Source organism: Lepisma saccharinum, chromosome 9, assembly GCF_977018435.1.
Source record: "Lepisma saccharinum chromosome 9, izLepSacc3.1, whole genome shotgun sequence".
NCBI lineage: Eukaryota > Metazoa > Arthropoda > Insecta > Zygentoma > Lepismatidae > Lepisma > Lepisma saccharinum.
Window position 1 is genome coordinate 24,145,347 of NC_139237.1, and position 20,828 is coordinate 24,166,174.

Genomic DNA, 20,828 nt, shown 5'->3' on the forward strand with positions numbered 1-20,828 from the left:
TATTGCTGTTTTTCTGCTTACCTGAAAAACATCAGCAAGTATTGTTACGTCTAATTTGAGATATGGATCGTGATAATCCCCGAGAGTATTGCATCTCAGTTCCTTCCATATTAATTTCACATGTTCGTATTCTTCATTCGTAATTCCGTTCTTTTTTCAGTTGACTGAAGAATTCTTTTGAGTTGGGAGAGTGTCATCGTCAAATTTAGGTTCATCGGTTACATATTCGTAAGGATAAATGCCTTTACGTTAAATAAGTTCTACGTGTATGTTGGAGAAATTAGCTTTTCTAATTTTAAATTGTTCGTTGGTAAGTTTACTCTCTAAAGCATCGAGACTTGCCGTTAGAAATCTAAAAGAATCTAGAAACCTCATCTCTATGATTTCATTCGTTCCTGGAATTCTAACTTTCTTACTTATTGAAATATAACGTTCTTCGTTTTAAGCAAGAATATCTATTCTTTGCGTATCGTATCCAAGATTCATAATTAAAAATGGAAGTCGTAATTGGATCCATTGTGAAAAAATATTGGTACGAATTTAGGCTTCTGGATTTTGAGGTTGCAGGTGTTACAGATTCCAGTAGTGTAGTTTCCGGTGAAATTATTATGGTGAAATACTTTTCGCTTCTCATCCGAAAAATGTTGATCACACACCGGACACGTTTCAATGTTATTGTAAGATTGAAGTTCATAACTGGATAAAAGAAGCATTAATTTCAATTGATATAAGAGGCTGCAAATGTTCTCAACCTCCTCCACCAACTTTTTAAAAAAGAGTTCAATAACATTCGGTCCGCGATATATATATGGTTTATCTATTCTATCTTGCCAAACAACAACATATCCAAAACTAATTGGATCATGAAGCTGGTACGATGTTGTGGAAGAAAATTCGGGATCCGGATCGGAATAGGACAATGGTTTGTGAAAAGCCTCAAAGTCTGCAATGATAATGGCAGGATGTTCCAACAAGGCTTTGTGCATTTTAAATTCTTCGAATTCATTTGTTTTTTGCATCAACATGCGAGTCGGTCTGTTGACTCTCCATTAGATTTTATGTTCAGCAAGATTTTGTTTGACAATTTATTGATTTTTGAAATGTTGGTAAATACGTTGGTCACGATCGTCGAATACGCTTAAACATCTTGGACAAACTCCGATGTGTGCATGAAACTTGGTTGTTTGGCTTCTGACGAAGTGCGAGAGTGTACGAATTAGCGTGTAATGATGAACATCATCGTCAGCAACAAGAAGCAGATTTATTTCCACGGCTTCGCCATCAACAATATTAGATATCCTAACGAGATTCACAAAATGCTTAACTAAAGTATAGGAATAAACATTTATAGCTAATCGTTTTCCTTCTCCATTTCGTGCCCTGTTTTCAAACTTTGTTATGTCAGAATTAGCAACAGGGTATTTAATGCTTGTCATAGCATATTCAATCTCATCGATATATTTCTTATAGTAACTAACCTGTTCCGGATGATCTTTCCAATAAACCGGGTGAAGCGACGCTAAAATGCACCACATAAAACTTATTGTCAGTGTTATGAATATCCAGAACGGCTCTCTTTTGCTGAGTTTCTACCGGAAGTGGAACGTAGCTTGAAGCAGAAAAAGGTGTAAATTTGTTTACATAAGCGATTAATCTGTGAGGACTTCTACATGAAGACGAACCTGATCCCTTACCCTCGAATTCATCATGTTTCCTGATCAATTCACTAGTAAGGTTAGAATAAAAAACTTTCAAATTATCAATGTCTGCCAAATAAAGAACTTGGTTTTTCGTTTTGGAAAAAAAAATATTTATTTTACTATTGGTTTTCTCATATTTACTGATTCGATCAACATATACTTTTATGGAGTTGTTTTCCAGTTTATTTTTCAAAATATTTATGATGTTTTAATTTCACTCAAGAAACTAGAAATATCACATCCTGGTTTCGAAGTAAAAAGGAAATCCAGGAGTTGATTGTTGAATGCAGATCTAATCTGTTTTTGGTCATTAGAAATCTTAATTTGTTTAGAAGTAGAAGCTTCAGTTTCAGGATGATCAATTTTTCTTTTCAATGTTCCATGTCCGATTTATGCTTTGCCAATTTTCATGTGTTTACTTACATTAGCAATGCTTAATATTTTTCCACATTGAGTACAAGGCTTAGAAGGTAACAAACGATTTATTTTCGAAACTGTTTCGCTACATCTTGCCCTATGCTTGCTAATATTAATTTTGGAGATTACTTTCCCACAAACAACACATTCGATGAAATTGGTAGATGACATTTTTTTAATGTGCTTTAAGAAAATAACAATAACACGCACAATCAACTCAAAATTCAATAAGATTCTATTTACAAGAAAAAAAACACTTTTAAACTTACGATAATTTGATAGAATGTAACTTAAAAAAAAAACAGTTATAATTATAATATTTTTTCAGCTCTGGTATTTATATATAAATTTTCTCGGGAAAAAATACAAAATTCAATACAAATACAAATTCATACAAATTCAATTGTGTGAAAAACGACTTGAACCACCTTCAAAATAAAATAACTTTACCTATTACGATAAAATTTTCAGCTATGTTATTTATACAGAAATTCCGGAGACAACAAGTAACATCTGATCACATCAAAACTCAAGCTGATCGAAATTACTATGAAAAAAAATCACTTGATACACTTTTTAAAACTTCAAATAATAAATAGTATGTAGCTTTAAAATAAATTAAATACTTAAATTTTAACAAAAAATTATGAGGAGCACTGCAACAACACATCCGTACTCTTCAACCACTCTCACGATACTGGCTGATCTGTTTTTTTTTATGACCAAGCGTGGTCAGGACGTCATCTTTTGTGACCTGCATCTTGTACTTTATTACTCATTAACAGGTATCTAATATCGATTTATTAACAATAGTAGTGGTTTTACTATCTACAAATACATTTCCCTCTGCAACTGTCGCTAGAGGTACGGTCATACAATGTTCCCCAAAATTTACCCAAACATTTAGACAAAAAGGACGGTACAGGACATAACATGGTACCTTATGGCACCAGAGTGTCGACGAGGTTGGTGAGAACCCGCTGCCGAGTCGAACGATCCGGCGCCTGCCGAATCTGAAGCAAACCTTGTAGTAGGGTAATCAGCCGTGTTAAGATGTCGGGTTGTGCGAGTTTTTGAAGCAAGTCCAGGAGGGTCTCTTGAGGACTGGTCGAAGATTTTGTAGCAGCGGGGCTGGTAGCTGGTCGAGGTGCCGGAGTGCTGGGGCCTCTCCTGCTTGGTGGCGGCAACTGATTGGCCGGTATCGGCAGTGGTGCTGGTCTTGGAGCCGTGGGGACTGACGTCACTGGGACTTCCGGTCGAATTGGCCGGGTTGGAGCTCGGCGTCTGTGGTCAGATTGGGTTTTCCTCTCTGCTCTTATCTTTTTGAAGAGCGGACAGCCTTTGTATCTGGCGTAGTGCTGTTGATTGCAGTTCACGCATCTTGGAGGTGTGGCCCGGTCCTTTTCCGGGCAGTCAGCAAAGCGGTGAGCCCCCGCGCACTTGACGCAGCGGGGCGGTGCGAAGCAGTGCCGCTGGCCGTGCCCGACCCTCTGGCACGCGTGGCACTGTAGTATTTGTGTAGAGCGATACTTTTCCACTCTAATCGTAAATTGTCCCAAACATTCTAGCTTGTAGATCTCCTGCGATTTCGGAACATTCGGCAAGACGATCATTATTAAAGGTAATGGTCGACTGGGCGAAGCGGGATCAGAGGTAGTGTGATCCACTTCAGTAGCTTGCGGAAAGCGTCTAGCTGGAGCTTTGAGGCGACTGGCACTGTGGACGGTGAATCCACAGTTCTTGGTCAAATATGCTGCCACTTCCGCGGGGTTCAAATCCGCCGGAAGGTGTCGAAGGATAACCTTTAATTTCGCAGATGCTGAAGAGCCGTATGCATATCCAATGTTACTGCTGTTCAGGAATTCACAAATTGTTGTGAAATCCCGCTGGTCATCTGTGGAAACTCTGCAGCACCCTCTGGTATAGAGAAAAGTGGCCCGGTTTTGAACCACCTTAGAAATTTGGTGGGATATCTTCGCACCAGTCGTGTCTTTGTTGGTGTTGAGGTACCTGGCTTGCCACCTCTCGTCTGACTGCTTGACTGCGACGCGGGCTGACAGTCGCTTTCGGATTCGCTGCTGGTGGGGTCCTCATCATCTATTGCTTCTGTTTCTGGTCGTTTCTTACGGTTTTTTTTCTTTTGGTTCCCCCTATCCATGCCGGGGAAAACCAGGAACGAACGTGTCTCCTCGCTACCTCTGCTGGGCTGTGCGGACGAGGTACTACGGCCTCGTGCCTGTCATTTCTGCAGTGCACGTACGTGGATTCGAAAGATGAGAATGACTGATCTGTAATGCGAGAAACCTTTAGGTAAACTAAGCTCGGACCGCGTTGAAAACATCCGAAACAGTAAGCCAATCAGAAGACACAACGTCATCGCATTACGTCATAACCAACCAATCCGAAAACAAAACGTTAGATACGAGTCATCATAATATTGAGTAATAACTATTGCATAACATTGCAACCCAGAGGTGTCTGTCAAGTAGACCGGAAGTAGACCGGAAGTAAGTTTGTGTGTGTAAGTGTAGGTGTGGGTGAGTGTAGTTGTTACGTACTTTAACTCGAAAGAAATTATGACACTCGTACGAAGTATGAGATGAAAAAATCACAGATTTGCAATAGTATAAAATCGACTAAAAACATCGTCAAAATAGGTTTTCCACTGTGCTTAAATTAATAAAAATAATAGGTCTCGTACCAAGTATTGGTTTGAACCGCTAAAAAATATGTACTCGTACGAAATACGAGATGAAAAATCACAGATTTTCAAAAGTATAAAATCAACAAAAACATCGTCAAAATAGGTTTTCCATTGTACTTAAATTATTAAAAATAATAGGCCTCGTGCCAAGTATTGGTTTGAACGTATCTGATTACACTGCTAATAACTCTTCATGATGATGGTCGGAGTGTGCGCTATATTGCTATGGTGCGAAATATAGCACAAAGAACTACCCATGGAGCTTTCAGACAGTATAAATCAACTGGTACCTATGGTAGAAAACCGGCTTTTGGTTGGAAACGAAGAAATTAAGCAGCAAATAAATATGAAGATTGTTTCATATGTATCTTAGTCTTAAGAGGCCGTTGTAGGACTTCAAATATTGTGGAACAGCGTTTGAGAAATGTTCATAGATCTGTGGTTTCTTCACGAACAGTTCATAGAAGACTTAATACAAGTGATTTATCATCTCGGAGGACGGCTACAGGTCCCAGGTTGTTAGCATGTCACTTACATTGGAATGTGGTGCAGTGGGAAAATGTTTTATTCTGAGAGGAGTCAAAATTCAACCTACGTTTATCAGACGGGTGTTAACATGTGTATATAAGACCTAATGAACGTTATGCACAATGTTGTTTCGTTGAAATATCACCCTTTGGAGGCGGTGATGCCATGGTCTGGGACGGTATCTCTTTACTAGGACGTAGAGAGTATGTTATTGTGGAGAATGGGGCAAAAGCTCGCAGGTATATTACAGAATCTTTGGCATATCCTGTAGTACCATATGCACTATTCATAGGCCCAGACATTATTTTTATGCATGATAATGTTCGTCCTCCCATTGCGAATATTGTTACGGAGTACCTGGACATAGTTGGGATTACGCAAATTGAATGCCCGAACCTAAATCCGATAGAGCACGTCTGGGATCATATTTCAACATTTAATTCACACATTTGAAGAAAAAGAACGAACATCTGACCTGAGGGCGAGTTTCTTACATAATCCTAGTGCATTTCTATGTATCTCATTTCACTTAACCTTTCTGCCTTTCCAGGCAAATCTCAAACTTCACAATGAATAACCCAGTGACACCTCTGTTCAGGTAGGAACTCGAATCCCAAACTTTGGGTAGCGAGAACGTTCACCGATCTTCAAAGATAATAGGTCATTGAGATGGCTCGGGAACATTCCTTTGCTTGGTTTTGTGTTATCTATTAGTAGGTAATTATGCCGGTCTTGGATCCCCCCATCAAATGCAACTTTATTTTGTCATTTTACAGCAAAAATCTCTCCTTTTCCACACCTTGAACCACAAATCAGACATTTCTTGTCATGTTTTCAATCACAAAATCCCATTTTTGAAATATGTCGACGTTGTAAAGGTCCTATTGTGGCTAAGAAGTTGTTTTATTTAATTGTCGTCTTTTCTCATACAGCACGTTCTATCTGATTTTCCTAATACTGCCAATTAATTAATTAGAGATTACTAGAACTGGCAATGTGTGAAAGATGAGAAGTAAGAATTTCAACAACTCAGATTAGATGAGTTGATTTGAATTTCCAAGAGACATTTTGCTGATTATGACAGCATGTCCTTATGTATGTTAAATCTGCTTGGTCCCGATTTAAAGATTTTCAAAACCGGCTTAGAACAATTTAAAAATGGATATATTTGGGAATACCCGATGCAAAAATGGTAACAGCGATAAATTATTCATGCTGGATGTTCGAGTCAAGAAGTTACTGAGTGATCTGCAGGTTCAGAAGACCACCCTCAACTCGAACATCCAGTCGTAGATTGCCAGCCCGCAATCCCAATTCCTGGACCCATACTCTAAATTGATGCTAAAACCATATTGCTGCTGAAAAATCACGGATCTCGGCTACATCGACCACATCCAGACCCTGGCTGCGAGTGTGGGAAATTTGGAAAATTGCCATCAGGGGCTGCGTCAGACTCAGACCTCCGATGTGGAAGAGCTCAAGGAGCAATTAGAGGACCAAGTGAGTATCATTCACACCGAATTGCAGACCATTATCCAGAGTTTTCAAGACCTAAGATGACTACGATCGAGTGAATTATATCATTGCCAATCTACGCGAGCAATTTCAATCCATAAAAATTCCTACATTAAGGGCATCAAGGCAGAGCTTCAGAGGGACATACTGCATGCGGCCATCACCGAAGCTCAATCTAAAGACCAGACATTAGAAGACTTCATCGAAAATCTACCTTCGTCTAGTGAATTGAATGCCAAAACCAGCCGTTCTGCAATCATCAAACTCCAACTCGACACATATGATGATTTTGGGAAATTGCAATTACCCTAGCCCACATCGAGAATATCCTTTCCGTCTTCAGGAATGACCTGCCCAATGTGCAAGACGTCCTAGAATTTAAGTTGCCGGGCATCATGGATAATCTGGCAGGAACCAACAACAGATTGGTAATTTGGATAATCTGTGTACCTAGAGCGACCTCTCCCATTTCCATCACTTGATCGACAATATACTTACTAAGTTGGAAACCCTGCAATCCAAATCCACCCAAGATGACATCACGCAGCTACACACATTCTCGCTGCAGGACACGTGGACATCCTACCTACCTCTCATGAGGTAAAGGCTCTAAGGAGAACCTTGAATCGAATACTCAAATCCGACGATGTCAAATATATTAAGCCCGATCTTCGAAACACTGTCTCCACTCTTCCTTCAAATCAGAATATTAACGATCTTCATGCCTTATTCTCAGAAATTACGAACCAGGTCAACAACCTTACAGCCCAGAGCTCAAACTCTACCCTCGGTGCGAGCTGGCAGCAGATCATTGCGAATGCGAAAATTTAAATTGGTCACATCGATGAGGGTCAGCAGTCGGCCTTGGCTACATTGAGCAGCCACCTTCGCGATTTGAAGGAGCAATTCAAGAAACTATGTGTCGAAGTGGGGATCAAGCCTGCTGGCTATAATGAGGCTAACTAACTAACTAACTCCCTACCCTTCTTTAACCCGAAGGTTCATGGCTGCAGCAACACAGGCCTTCCATCTTTCCCTATCTTGAGCAAGTTCTATATATTCATTTCCATCCCTTACGATTTCCCTTAGGTCCTTCTCAACGTTGTCCCTCCATCTTCGTCTTGGCCTTCCTACAGGTCTCTTACCATCAGGTTTCCCAACAAGAATCCTGTAAACTCCTTTTTCCTCTCCCATTCGTGTCACATGGCCTGCCTACCTAAGTCTTCGATTTAATTATTCTAATAATATCTGGACATGAATACAAATTATGTACTTCTAAATTATGTAACCTTATCCACTCACCTGTCTCCTCATCCCTTTTATGTCCAAAGATTTTCCTAAGAGTCTTTTTTTTCAAATACTCTCAATTTATATTACTCTTTCAATGTAAGGGACCAAGTTTCACATCCATATAATACTACAGGCAAAATTACTGTTTTGTATATTTTAACTTTTAGTTTCATAGATATTAAACGAGAAGACAAAAGTTTATGAAGAGAGAAGTAACATGCATTTCCTGAATTAAGCCTACTTTTTATTTTCTCTTTATACATTTTTTTCATTTGTTAATATTACTCCTAAGTATTTGAATTTGGAAACTGGTTCAAACGAGTTGTTATCAATAATTAGATTTTGATTATTACCTAACACTTGGTTTCGGCCTGTAAGCATATATTTAGTTTTCTCTTTGTTAACTTCAAAACCTATCTCCTTAGTAGTTTTGAAAAATATTTTAGCATTATTCTTAATTGTATTCACATCATCCCCCAGTAGGTCTATATCATCTGCATATGCTAACAACTGAGTCACACCATTTAATTGTAGTCCTTCTTTAGTTTCTTTTACCTTCCTAACAGCATATTCTAAGGCAAAATTAAAGAGAAATGGAGATAATGCATCTCCTTGTTTTAACCCATATATTAATTGTAAATTTGTCAGACATATTAATACCCACACGAATTTTACTTTCTATTTCAATGGTGCATGTTTTTATCATACTAACAAGCTTCTTAGGTATTCCAAACTCTACTAATATATTATATAATTTATCTCTTTTGACCGAATTATATCCTTTTTTGAAATCAATGAATAGCTGATGGACATTTTGATTATATACCCACTTTTTTCAAGTGTCTGTCTGATGTGAAAAATTTGATCTGTAGTTGATCTGTTACGTTTAAATGCACATTGATAATCACCTATAATTTCATTAGCATATGGGGTTAGTCTTGTTAAAAGAATGTTAGCTAATATTTTATATGTTGTTGAGAGTATAGAAATTCCACGTTAATTATCGCAGTTCATTTCATCACCTTTTTTAAACATAGGAACAATTATGGATTCTTTCCACTGTTGAGGGATTTCTTCTTTATTCCATATTAAACAAATTAATTTATGAATTTGACATATTAATGAATTCCCACCACATTTAATTAACTCCGCTGGTATTAAATCAATGCCAGGTGCTTTGTTATTCTTTAGCCTTTTAATAGCATCTTTAACTTCAGTCAAGTTAGGTTCTGGAACTAAAGGTTCTGCTGTGTGTACTTCATTTACTTCTGATTTATCTCTTACATGGACATTTAAAAGGTCATTTAAGTAGTTCTTCCATCTATTTAGAATATCGCTTGGGTCCGCTAAAAAATCACCGTCTTTATCTTTTATCAAGTTTACTTTAGGTTGCCACCCCTTTCTAAACCCATTTACACCTTTATATAAATCTCTGATATTTTTATTTTTGCTGTTTGTTTCAATTTCGTTAATTTTACTTTTCAAGTAATTTCTTTTTTTACTTCTAAAAGTGCGGTTAACTATTTGTATTATTATTCTATTATAATTGTTTAGATTTGTATCATCAGAGTTATTTAACCACCTAAGTCTAGTCTGATTTCTTATTTCTATTAGATTATGACATTCATTATCAAACCATGGCTTACTTTTTCTTGGTTTATGGTATCCTATACTTTCTTTAGCTGCTGATTATATTGCATAACTTATGTGCTCCCAATTCTTATTTACGTCTGTTTCATTTATATTTTCATCATCATTTAAATCCTGCAAAACATCAAATCTATTTGATTATAATGAGACTGTACGAACAATTGGTGAGCATGTGTAATTTGTTCAGAAAAGATTGAATAATATGGAGAGTTAGGTGGAGACACTAAATGCCAGCATAAACAATCTGAAAGAGACGGTCATCATTGAATTGTACAGCATCCCAAGTCAAAAATATCCTTCGTCCTTTAATCCGGGGAGTAAATTGTACATGCTAACTCCAGCACAACTGTACCATAAATTTTCAACGGAGGCAAACTTACACTGATCAATATCAAGTACTGGTACCGGCCTCATGAATTGCCCTACCCGAACATGTTGGTGACGGACTTCGAAATTAAATCTAGAATATGAAACATAGAATTGACGAATTTCGCCCATCCCGATACCACCGAGACAGCTCTAGGCAGAGAATGGTGACTCCCAAACTATTGACATAGAAGTAGGTGACAAATTGTACATAAACAATCCTGTTGCCTCTGCAGCAGAAAACCCTAGTCAGGACTTATTCCTCTTTTCATATCACCTCTAGGCAGGCTATTGTGGACGTACTCCTCAGACCCATGCGCCGCAACTACCCACGACTGCCTGAGGTAGCCAAAGGCATCGAAAATCTATGGCAGGCTGACCTGGTTGAAATGAGCAGCGGCAATTAAAGATTATGCATAAAATCAACAGGGGTACAAGTACCTTCGTACAGTCTTCGACACCTTCTCCATATATTTATGGGTCTACCTTGAATGCCAAGACCGGCGCATGTTTTATCGAGGCCTTCACGATCATCTTCGACGAAGGTCGATTGCCATTTTAACTGCAGACCGACAAGGGCAAGATATTATACAACTCGGTCTTCAGGCATTTCATTCGTAGGCACAAAATGGAGCAGCATTAGAACTAGAGCAATCTGAAGACCAGCATTGTCGAGAGATTCAATCATATTTTTAAGATGCTCATGTGGAAAGGTTCACCCTTCACGGCAATTATAAGTGGATTGACATGATACCCTAATTGGTAGACCATTACAATCACACCGTCCACAGGACGATAAGCATGAAGCCTGCTGATGATCTCCAATCTGACGAGGCACGATTGATCTCCACCATGCACTTTTCCAAATATCGAGTTACCTCCAAGATGCCTAAGTACAGTGTCGGGGATCATGTAAGGTTCAAAAAATTCAAAAGTACCTTCGAGAAGGTGTTCACCTAAAATTGGAGCACCGAATTATTTAACGTCGATAGAGTCTTGCCTGGCAGTCTATAATAAAGGACAAGTCGAAGTCTTGAAGAGATGATTTTATGAGGAGGAGCTCCGCAATACTTCGGCACATACATAATCGGTGAGGTGCTGCTCAGAAACAAGAATAAGCTGCTGGTGAAATAGCTGGGAATTCACGGAAAAGGTTGGATCGATGCCGACGATGTGATTATATGACAGGGTGCAATGTAGTGAAGAGCCTACTAGACCCAGTGCATCAATTTAGAAAAATGAAGAGCTACTACCCGACGACATTCGATTACTCATTATTGGTACCTAGGGGTACGGTAAGAATACCCTGCTTGTGAACAGTCTAATTCTCTCAACCAATTGGATGGACTTGAAGAATAGGCACCGGTATGTTTCTTCAAAATTCTAAAGCAGCTCAAATAGTAATAACTCATGTGTCTGTATGAGTGAATAGGCATATCCACCATTGCATTTCAAATAATGTTTCGAGAATTGAAGACTAAAATTGGTAAACGCTCTAAGTGCCACAAGAATTCAAACACCGTTTTCCACGTTAAAATGTGAAATGTGCCATGCTTGATAATATGCTAAACGTGAAAAGTGGCTGGTAGCCTTATAAGGAGTTCAAAGGACGTGTAAAAAGACACTAGTTTGAACTTTCGTACAGGCTGATGTGCTTAACGATGCGATTTCTCAACACCTTCGCTTTTGACACTTACAAAGTTTACCACTTGTAGTCCTCAATTCTGGAGTGGTCTTCGATGATGTGATCGTAGAGAACCAAATTTATGTACGTAATTTCTTCACCCAGGGCCGACACAGGGGGATGGACTTCTTCTACCTATGTGAATCCTTCACCAAAATTCCCAAACGTATGTTTAACGAAAATATCAACATTTTGTGTCTCTTTCTTCAGGATCATACAAACCTCAGAGATGTGTAGGATTCCAGAGTCGTTGGCGACATCAACTTCAATCCAAATTCGAATATCTGAACTTCATGCTAGAATCGAGACAAGTATGGATTCATAACAATGAACATGACACACGAAATAGAAAGTGGAAAATATAGAGATATAATTAATCATTTTCTTAATATTGAATGACCGATCGATCGACTGATTGACTGTTTGATCGATTGATTGACGATATATTATTGTCTTGACGATGCAGAAAATCGTCGTGACGATGATAAATATAAATGTCGCAGGATAACGACCAAGCATAAAGTAGAAGACAATCTTAAATAGCGTTACAACCTGGCGAAAAGATTCCAGGGTTCGATATCCGAGAATCGCGGTCTGTATGAGGATAAGAAGCTCCAGGACCAACCCATCATCGGTCCATCAGCGGTCTTGGCAAGGAGATAGATGATGTCACACAGCGGAATATTAATTTTATCAGTGATATTGTGCCACTTTCTGCTCAGAATTATGTGAACTATCTTCCCAAACCACTATCTAGCATACACACTTCACTGGTATTCAAAGACCCGTGAAGACGCTATGCCATCAGGAGTACCTCCTCCTCTTCGGAGAAAATCGAATTAGGTCCCTTGGCAAGGGATTTCTTGAGCACAGAGAAATTTGAAAAGGATGAGGTTCTTCGATTATACCGAACCATAGAATTCCACGAATGCGTGTTCTGTAATATTCGGAATTTTAAAGTTACCTTTGATGATGATGACGTGAAAATCAACCTGGGTGAGAAGATTGATTGTTATTGCTATTGATTTGGTGTTTACGCACAATGAGGCTAATCAGGACTGGACCAACAGTTTAAAGTAGGATCCGATCCACTGTGCCAAGTGCCTCCAAGGTGTATCGGACCCGTGACCCCTTGATTACAAGGCGACGACGCTACCATTGTGCCATTTAGGAGGCCACTGGGTGGGAAGAATAGTTGGGCTAGGTACATTGCAACCGATGGAACTCATCACCAAGGTGTGTTCCAAGGATTACGCCGACGAGGACTACACAAATTAGACGGATATATTGATATGGTCGGATACTCTGTACCAAAATAATGATGGCACCCATAATCGAGTGAAATCCAGCAGCGGGGAGAAATATATGAACCTCGTCAAACCCAAATGGAATCAACTCAAGACAGGTAGCGGCATCAAGCATTACAATACCCTGCCTTAGGAATATGTGTGGATGGACAATGTGAGGAATCGCCTGTTGGTCATCGTGGGCAAAGAAAGTACCGGCAATCTTAATTTCCTCAATGAATAGTTGGGCACTACGCACATGATCAGTGCCAAGCTCGCTAATTCCAGTAAATGACAGTAAAGGCAGTTTACCTCATCAAGATGACACGCAGTATAACTCACAAATTATGGAGTATGACTGAGGGTCGAGGACTAGTGAATGACATTATCAACAAGCTCCTCTTTCAAGTGCATATACCATTGTATCATTACTGTGGACCAGGTAATAATCTCGAGCATCGATTCGAGAAAGGAGACCAGGGCGTTAACTCCATTGATGCTGCATGCAAGGAGGATGACATCCCGTATAATACCCATGCCGACCTCGATGCGCGTCATGAGGCTGGTAGAAAATTGGATCATATTACCTTCGGAAGATTGATTAGCAGGGATGCAACGTTGGATGAAACTAATTGCGCATTTGGTACATCCATCGCCATGAATACAAAATGTAAATTGGGGTGGGGGTTGTGACAAATATACATTTACACATCATTATGCAACGTAAGGGTGTTGAGTATCAAATGCCCTATGGCGATCTGAAATCTCTGGGACCCTTACACAGTCTTCTCAGCGTGGAGAAGCAGCGTGACGAGAACGATACTTGCCTGGCTAAGGGGTGTGGGATGAAGTTGCAACTCAAAACAACACAATTGTAAAGACTCCAGCAATCTAATAAAAAGAGTGCCTCCCCGATGGTGCAGTGGTACCGTCCTCGCCTTGTAATCAAGGGGTCCCGGGTTCGATACCCGGTGGGGGCACATAGTGGTTCGGATCCCACTTTAAACTGTAGGTCCAGTCCCGATTAGCCTTACTGTGCATAAAGCGGACTTTAAACACCAAATCAATACAATACAATACAATCTAATAAAAAGACACACACTGGAGGATTCATATTCAGCATCCCTGGCATCTTAGCAGCTCTGGGTGCCATAGGTCGTTTTCAGGTGGAAGTGCCGCCATTGCGAACATCGTCATTTGCCCATGAAGAAGAATGGCAAAGTATTAAGCAATAGCGTGCTGCCTTGAATACATTTTTTTAGAAAAGTTCACGGTCCAACTACTACATTGAATCTCTGATCGACATATTAGGGATTTCACACTTCAGGGGAGTTTACATGTCCGATACTCTACCTCGCAATAGATCACTGCAAAGAGAGTACGGGGTCGTCAACCTAGAGAATTTTAAGAACCCTTTTACCCATTGGATATGCTACTTCAGACAAGGTAATGGGGCCTTTTGTCTTCGATGCCATCGAACGTCTACCATTTTCAGCCTTTAACAAATAGCTAGGCACTTGAGGACCTCTACTACAACGACGATCGCATCCAAAATCGATGAAGTCAACTCCGGTCACCTATGAATTTCCCTGCTCGCCTCTCTGTCCAGAATAAATAGAACGACATTGGGATATTACCAGAAAATATTGTGGCAACTGAAGCATGGGGTTGTTCACCCTCTTAAGTGAGACCTCGGTCTTGACCTTGACCTTACATGATAACGTAATCAATTCTAAGTCCATAGCCCTCCACGCCTTCTAGAGCAAGATTCTGTATCTTAATGTGACGGAGCACAACAATATCATCACGATCCGTAACGAGAAGATCATCATCACCCTCGGCCAATACAATCTCTCATCTATGCAAGCGCTGCTGCCGAGTGGGAATGTGCTATCTCAGAAATCAGTGGCGCACATGGTACAGTTGGTGCCTACAACGTTGGCTGTGGATCTCGGTATCGTCGCTAAGTTCCTGGAATTCGACAATCACACCATACTCGAGGCAGGCATCAACCACATCGGTTCCAATGACCCTAAACACTTGACCATTGAGATTTTGAATGTGCATTGTAACGTGGCAGAAGGTATGATAACCAAGGCTGACGGTATCAGCTGTCACAAGCAGACGGAAATCATGGCCACATTCAAACCTGACTCCGAATGCTTGGATCCCACCAACGTCGCCCCTTCCTCGCCCATATACTTCCTCGTGTCCCGCAATCGCATTGGTTGTGACCAGTGAGAAGGGTGATGTGCTGAATATTGCTGGTGCCACTACCACCGTCATGGTGGTGATGAATATATAAATTAACATGGAGCAAGTTGAGGGTTGCGAGTTGCACATCTTCCCTCACAAACGTCGTACCTTCGCCAGTCTTAACGAAGCGAATCGAGAATTCGAAATCTATATGGATTTATTCACCCTCACAGGTCTGATCTGAACGTTAAATTCGACGTCGTAATGAAAGGATAGTGGCGAGGCTTTCCTCGCCGCCGCGAATGTGAAATTGGTAGACAACTTCTTCTCGCAGGCATAGGTTAGGAAATATGGCACCATCATTGTGCGCATTGACTACCCGGGCATCACTACCACAGCCGTGGTTACATTAAAATTATCCAAAATCGATGACGCATACTACCAGGCAGGAGGATTCGTGGCAGGTAAAAATATTGTTTCCTAATGTCATACTGTGCTCTTCCCTGACCGTCTGCTTCCTGGGTTCTTCTGTGACTACAAGGAGATCATGTTGAAGGGTAGGTTGCGGATCACATTCCGTAGAGCAGTCAATGACAAAGACGTGGTGATGCGCTATATTACCTTGAATGCGGATGGAACTGTCATTGCCAAGTCATTAGCCGAGGCTCTCAAGTTTGTCATCAGACAATGGAGTTGCGCAAACTGTGGTGGAGTATGAATCCAACTGCGCTCTGAAATACAAGGCGGACATACTAAAAAAATGCGAAGGTGTCCATCCAATTTTACAGCTACTAGTGAATACAGAAACATTCCTAAACCAGCCACATATAATTCGATGTTACCGGACAATTCAAAAGAATCCAATATGACATGCCCGAATTCTCATTTGTGCTATTCCAGACAGGGAGGGGTAACAACCAGGAGAAATACTCCAGTCAATTCGATGACTATAAGATCAAGATTGCCTACCTGAAAATTGGCAGCAATGAGGTATTCCCCCTTTATAATTACAATCTGAACATCTTGAATAAGGATCACCTTAAGTTTACCATGCATAAACGGCGTACAGGAGGGTGACCTCCATCAATATCGACATGTACTACACCCCCAGTGAATTCATCTCTCGCAGGCCCATGTTCCTCATCAACACGACGAAGGGGAAGAAGGTTGTTGTCAATGACCTAACAAATATCAACATCGTATGCAAATTTTACGATGCCCTGCAGGACGACACAGTGCTTAGCGTCATCCCCATAGCATATGAGACCGTTCTCGATGTTAGAAATGAATAAGTCACCGAGGAATTCTAAATTCTAACACTGTTTCTGCTTTTGCTCAACTGTTTCATCACCTTGGTCAGCACAAACCCCGCAATGATCAGAAGTATTGCAATGACCATGCTCTAAGGTGTGCCAGTGGCAGTAGAATATTCGCAATATGTTTTCTGCCCCATCGAAGTCCACCTTGATCGTGCAGTGTGCACAACATTCAGATGGCTGGAGAATCTAGTCCCGAATACAATTTTAGATTCTCCATCGAAAAGGCATCCCTTATAGTCTTTTAATGTGAGCCTTGCAGTGCATGTACGATAGACACAATTCACCATATTCACCTCACCCTCATCGAATACTTTGACGCAGTACATCTTTGCTCGAAGTCTGCCAATTTTCATAATAATGCGTTCCCCAACCCATCTTTCCCAGTACCATCTCATTTTGGGTGTTGAAAATGGTGTGATCTGGAAGGTGATTACTGATGTCGAAGTGCTCAGCCATGGATTTGAGGTATTTGTACAGGTCAGTGGTCTCTATCTCATAGACGAATTAGTCGGTGCCCATGTAGGCTACTACGATATGACGTCCATATCTAGCTATCATGATCTCGTAATTAAATTTGTAAATGGCCAACTTCGATAATTTCAGGATAGTGACACCCACCTCCTTAGGGGCATTGCATGCCACCGATAGATTCATGTTTTCGATGACGGTTAGGTCATGAGCGACGCTGGCGAATCCTTTGAATGTGTGGTCGGTGATCAATTTCAGGAGATTTTTCTCGTCGGTGACCAATTTGAATCTTGCCATTCTTCTTATGTTCTCCAACATTATTCAACAATTTGTAGAAACCTTTGACTGCCTTGGATTGAGATCGCGCACGGCAATCTGCGTTCATATTGATATAACAGACCAACCATTAAGCCTGAATTTTAACCTGTATGAACCTTCTTAAGCGTCAAAACACTGCCTCAGGTAAAATTGAAGAAGGCGATAGTGGACCACATGATTCTTCTTAGACTCGAAGGTGAGCGTGAGCTTCATCTCCTAAGTACCCGGCACCTTCTGCGAGACTGGCACGAGGACAAACCTACGTTTCTACTCGTGAAGATCTGGGAGGGTACTCTAGGTCGACCTCAAGGATGCACCGCCATTCACCGTGCCTTGACCATTTTATATTTTCGCTTATTTCAAGATCAGCAAGCTCAATCCACATGTAGATGACTACAGGTAGAGGTTGAGTCATCACAGGGTCATATAGATTAGTCATATCAATGTACAATATGTATTTGCTAGGTTTGCCGGGATCATAGTGAGGAGTGTATTTATTATTCGCTTCTGCATATCGAAGAGGACACTTAACAATACCCCCTCTTTCGCCACCTTCGAGAAACACGAATTGATTAATTTTCTTCACATAGCCGAGTTCTACTCTGGTGAATAAGAGCATGACCTGCACGACAATCCCGGCGTAGTGTACATGTACGTAGGATGTAAATGATAAGTGGCAATGCATCGTATGCGGAAGAGCTTGAAGACATCGACTAGTAAGGTGACATCTTATGTCAGGTAGTGGTCATGAAAGTCGCCCATGTTGGTATATTCTATCAGATCCCAGATCCTGCGAGCAAGCGCATAGTCCTCCTCACTACAGGCAATGTCAAGGACTTGACTGTAGAAGGACTCTTATAATGGCAGTTGAACCTCGTCAAACCTGGCGAAGGAGTCCATATTTACATATCGATAAATACTTTTGCACCTAAACAGGAGTAATCAGTCAGCGCCGAAATACTCTCTGATATCTAGCAGATCATCGTCACCCAATTGATCAACCAAAGTGGCAGGAATTTGGAGGAGTCGAGACATCTGAGAGTAGTAGATTTTATATTGTCCGACCGTAAAATGTTTTCTATACAAATATTTTTCTCCCTGATACGCACTGTGATGTTGGTATTATCCTTTTTATATGTTAGTTCCTTTATGAAAGGGTTGGCATCGAAATTTTCCATTTTTTGGATAAATACCAGATAAAATTATGTTTGCTGATCCTCAGATTCCATTCATCGCATATGCTAGCAATGAACTCCCTGTGTAATGATTGTGGTAGCGAACTGTTTCCAACCGATCTGTAAATTTCTTCCAACAGTGCTGTCGTCGTTGTCACTCCTCAACTCCTCCCTGCGTAAAGGTAGGGCTAGCTCCTTCATTCACTCCTTGACGATTTTGATAAATATCTTGGCTGCACCCTCACTTCAATATGAAAATGGGACAAGAATGCTTTGCATAGGTGAACACCTGCATTATGGCAAATCCACAGGGCTCATGCATGGAGACAGAGGTAGTATTCGGTCTTTGGAAATCGGGTACACAAGAGGCGTTCGGACAAACCAGCGTCTCAAAGTCAGCATAGATTCCAAATGGGTGCTACACCAAGGCTGGAAAGGTCTTGAATTTTGCGCCCGGCCCGTCGGGGAATTTGTGAGTTACAGCTGGATATCCATTGCAATATTTCACATGTTTTTCCATTTTATCTTTACTCGTCTTCATACCCTGTCCGTGCAAGTGGGAGATACATCGATCCTATATTTCAATTTTATGGTCATGTAGGGTAACCTGCCTCGCAACCAAGCGAGGGAGATCCTGTATGAACCAATAATGCTGGCATTTCACATACAGCAGACGAATGATATGACTACTAGGAGGGGGTGGGTGATGCCTGAGCACGTAGATGATACACCGTATCATCGTAATCGTAGACATGAATCGCCATGGGCTGGTCCCTTGACCCGTTGGAATTGCCTATCAAATTTATGAATATCGTATGGTATTTGATACCGGCCATGGCTTTTTTAATTAGGCGATGATGTACTCAGGCCCATTATAATGTGACACTCTGCATTTGTTATTTTCATCTGGATTGAAGTGTGCGACAAAACACCAGAAAATACATTTTTTTGTCAGCATTCTGAATATTCAACACATCCTTCTTATTGCTGATTACAGGCAGCAGATCGATGTGACCTCTACTATCAAGAGGGATATATATTGCTATTTTGACACGAAGCTCCTGATCGTGGACGAACAGCGACCACCCTGACCGCTACCTTGAAACGCCTGTTGATTTACTCCAAGGGCGCGGCCAACTTCGCTGTAAATCTCATCTATTAGCGGGATGTCAACATGATGGAGTGTATTGACACGGGTCTGCTGGTGGTATTGTTCTACTTCCTCGCCAGAGTTTGTATAGAGTGCCGATAGAATCAAGTACATTTTGATAGAGTGTAGCGGTAGGACACTATACATGTCATCTGTGACCTGCTGTCTCAGGCTGTCGAGTAAATGTGGGACATCAGATATCGGATTCGGTGTATCCGAAGAGAACAAGGTGGAAACCAGCAATTTATCATGTTCAATACGAGGAATCTTGATTGGTGGGGGTGTACTCATTTTGATTTGCATTATATATATATATATCTTTTACAAGAGAGGGAGGGCCTCCCCGATGGCGCAGTGGTAGCGTCGTCGCCTTGTAATCAAGGGGTCCCGGGTTCGATACCCGGTGGAGGCACAAGTGGTTCGGATCCCACTTTAAACTATAGGACCAGTCCCGATTAGCCTTACTGTGCATAAAGTGGACTTAAAACACCAAATCAATCCAATCCAATCCATACAAGAGAGGGAATGGTGTTTGGTATTTATATACACACTCGCAGATTTTGTGGGGGAATACCACACTAAGCTGACAAGATTCCTTGCCTCGAATGATTCTGATATTTCAGTTTCGATTGTCCTTCAGCTGTGTGTACATGAGCGTGTATTCTATCGACATTCTGGTGAAAAAGAGAAACGGAGGGGAATTCATACCGTAACATCCCTGCTAGAGAGCGTGAACAATCGTGCACAGACTTGTCCAGACTTGCACCGACCTGCAGTTGCATTTGCTTGAGAAACATGTTTTGTCACAGAAAGCGGCGAGACCGCTTACGTGGAGGAGAGGTGAGTGAAAGTCATGAAAATCGAACAAAACCGTCTGGATCTAGGGGCAAGGTGCCTTTTGATCATTGTTCGTTACCAGGTGAAGAGAGAGGGAGCCAAGGTGTGCGTGGTAACAAGCAGGTTGAGTTATCACTATCCATCTATCTACCATTCTCAGTCAGAAGAGTTGGGATAAATTCTGAAACTTTACTTATTAAGTTAGTTTAGTTACCTCTTCTTTCC

The 20,828-nt window shown here is 40.8% G+C and overlaps 1 protein-coding gene across 1 annotated transcript in view; it reads right to left on the minus strand.

The window, feature by feature from the left end:
* Positions 1-20,828, minus strand: part of LOC145992352 (sodium channel protein Nach-like) — a 303,927-nt gene that overhangs the window by 238,450 nt on the left and 44,649 nt on the right. The window lies entirely within an intron of this gene.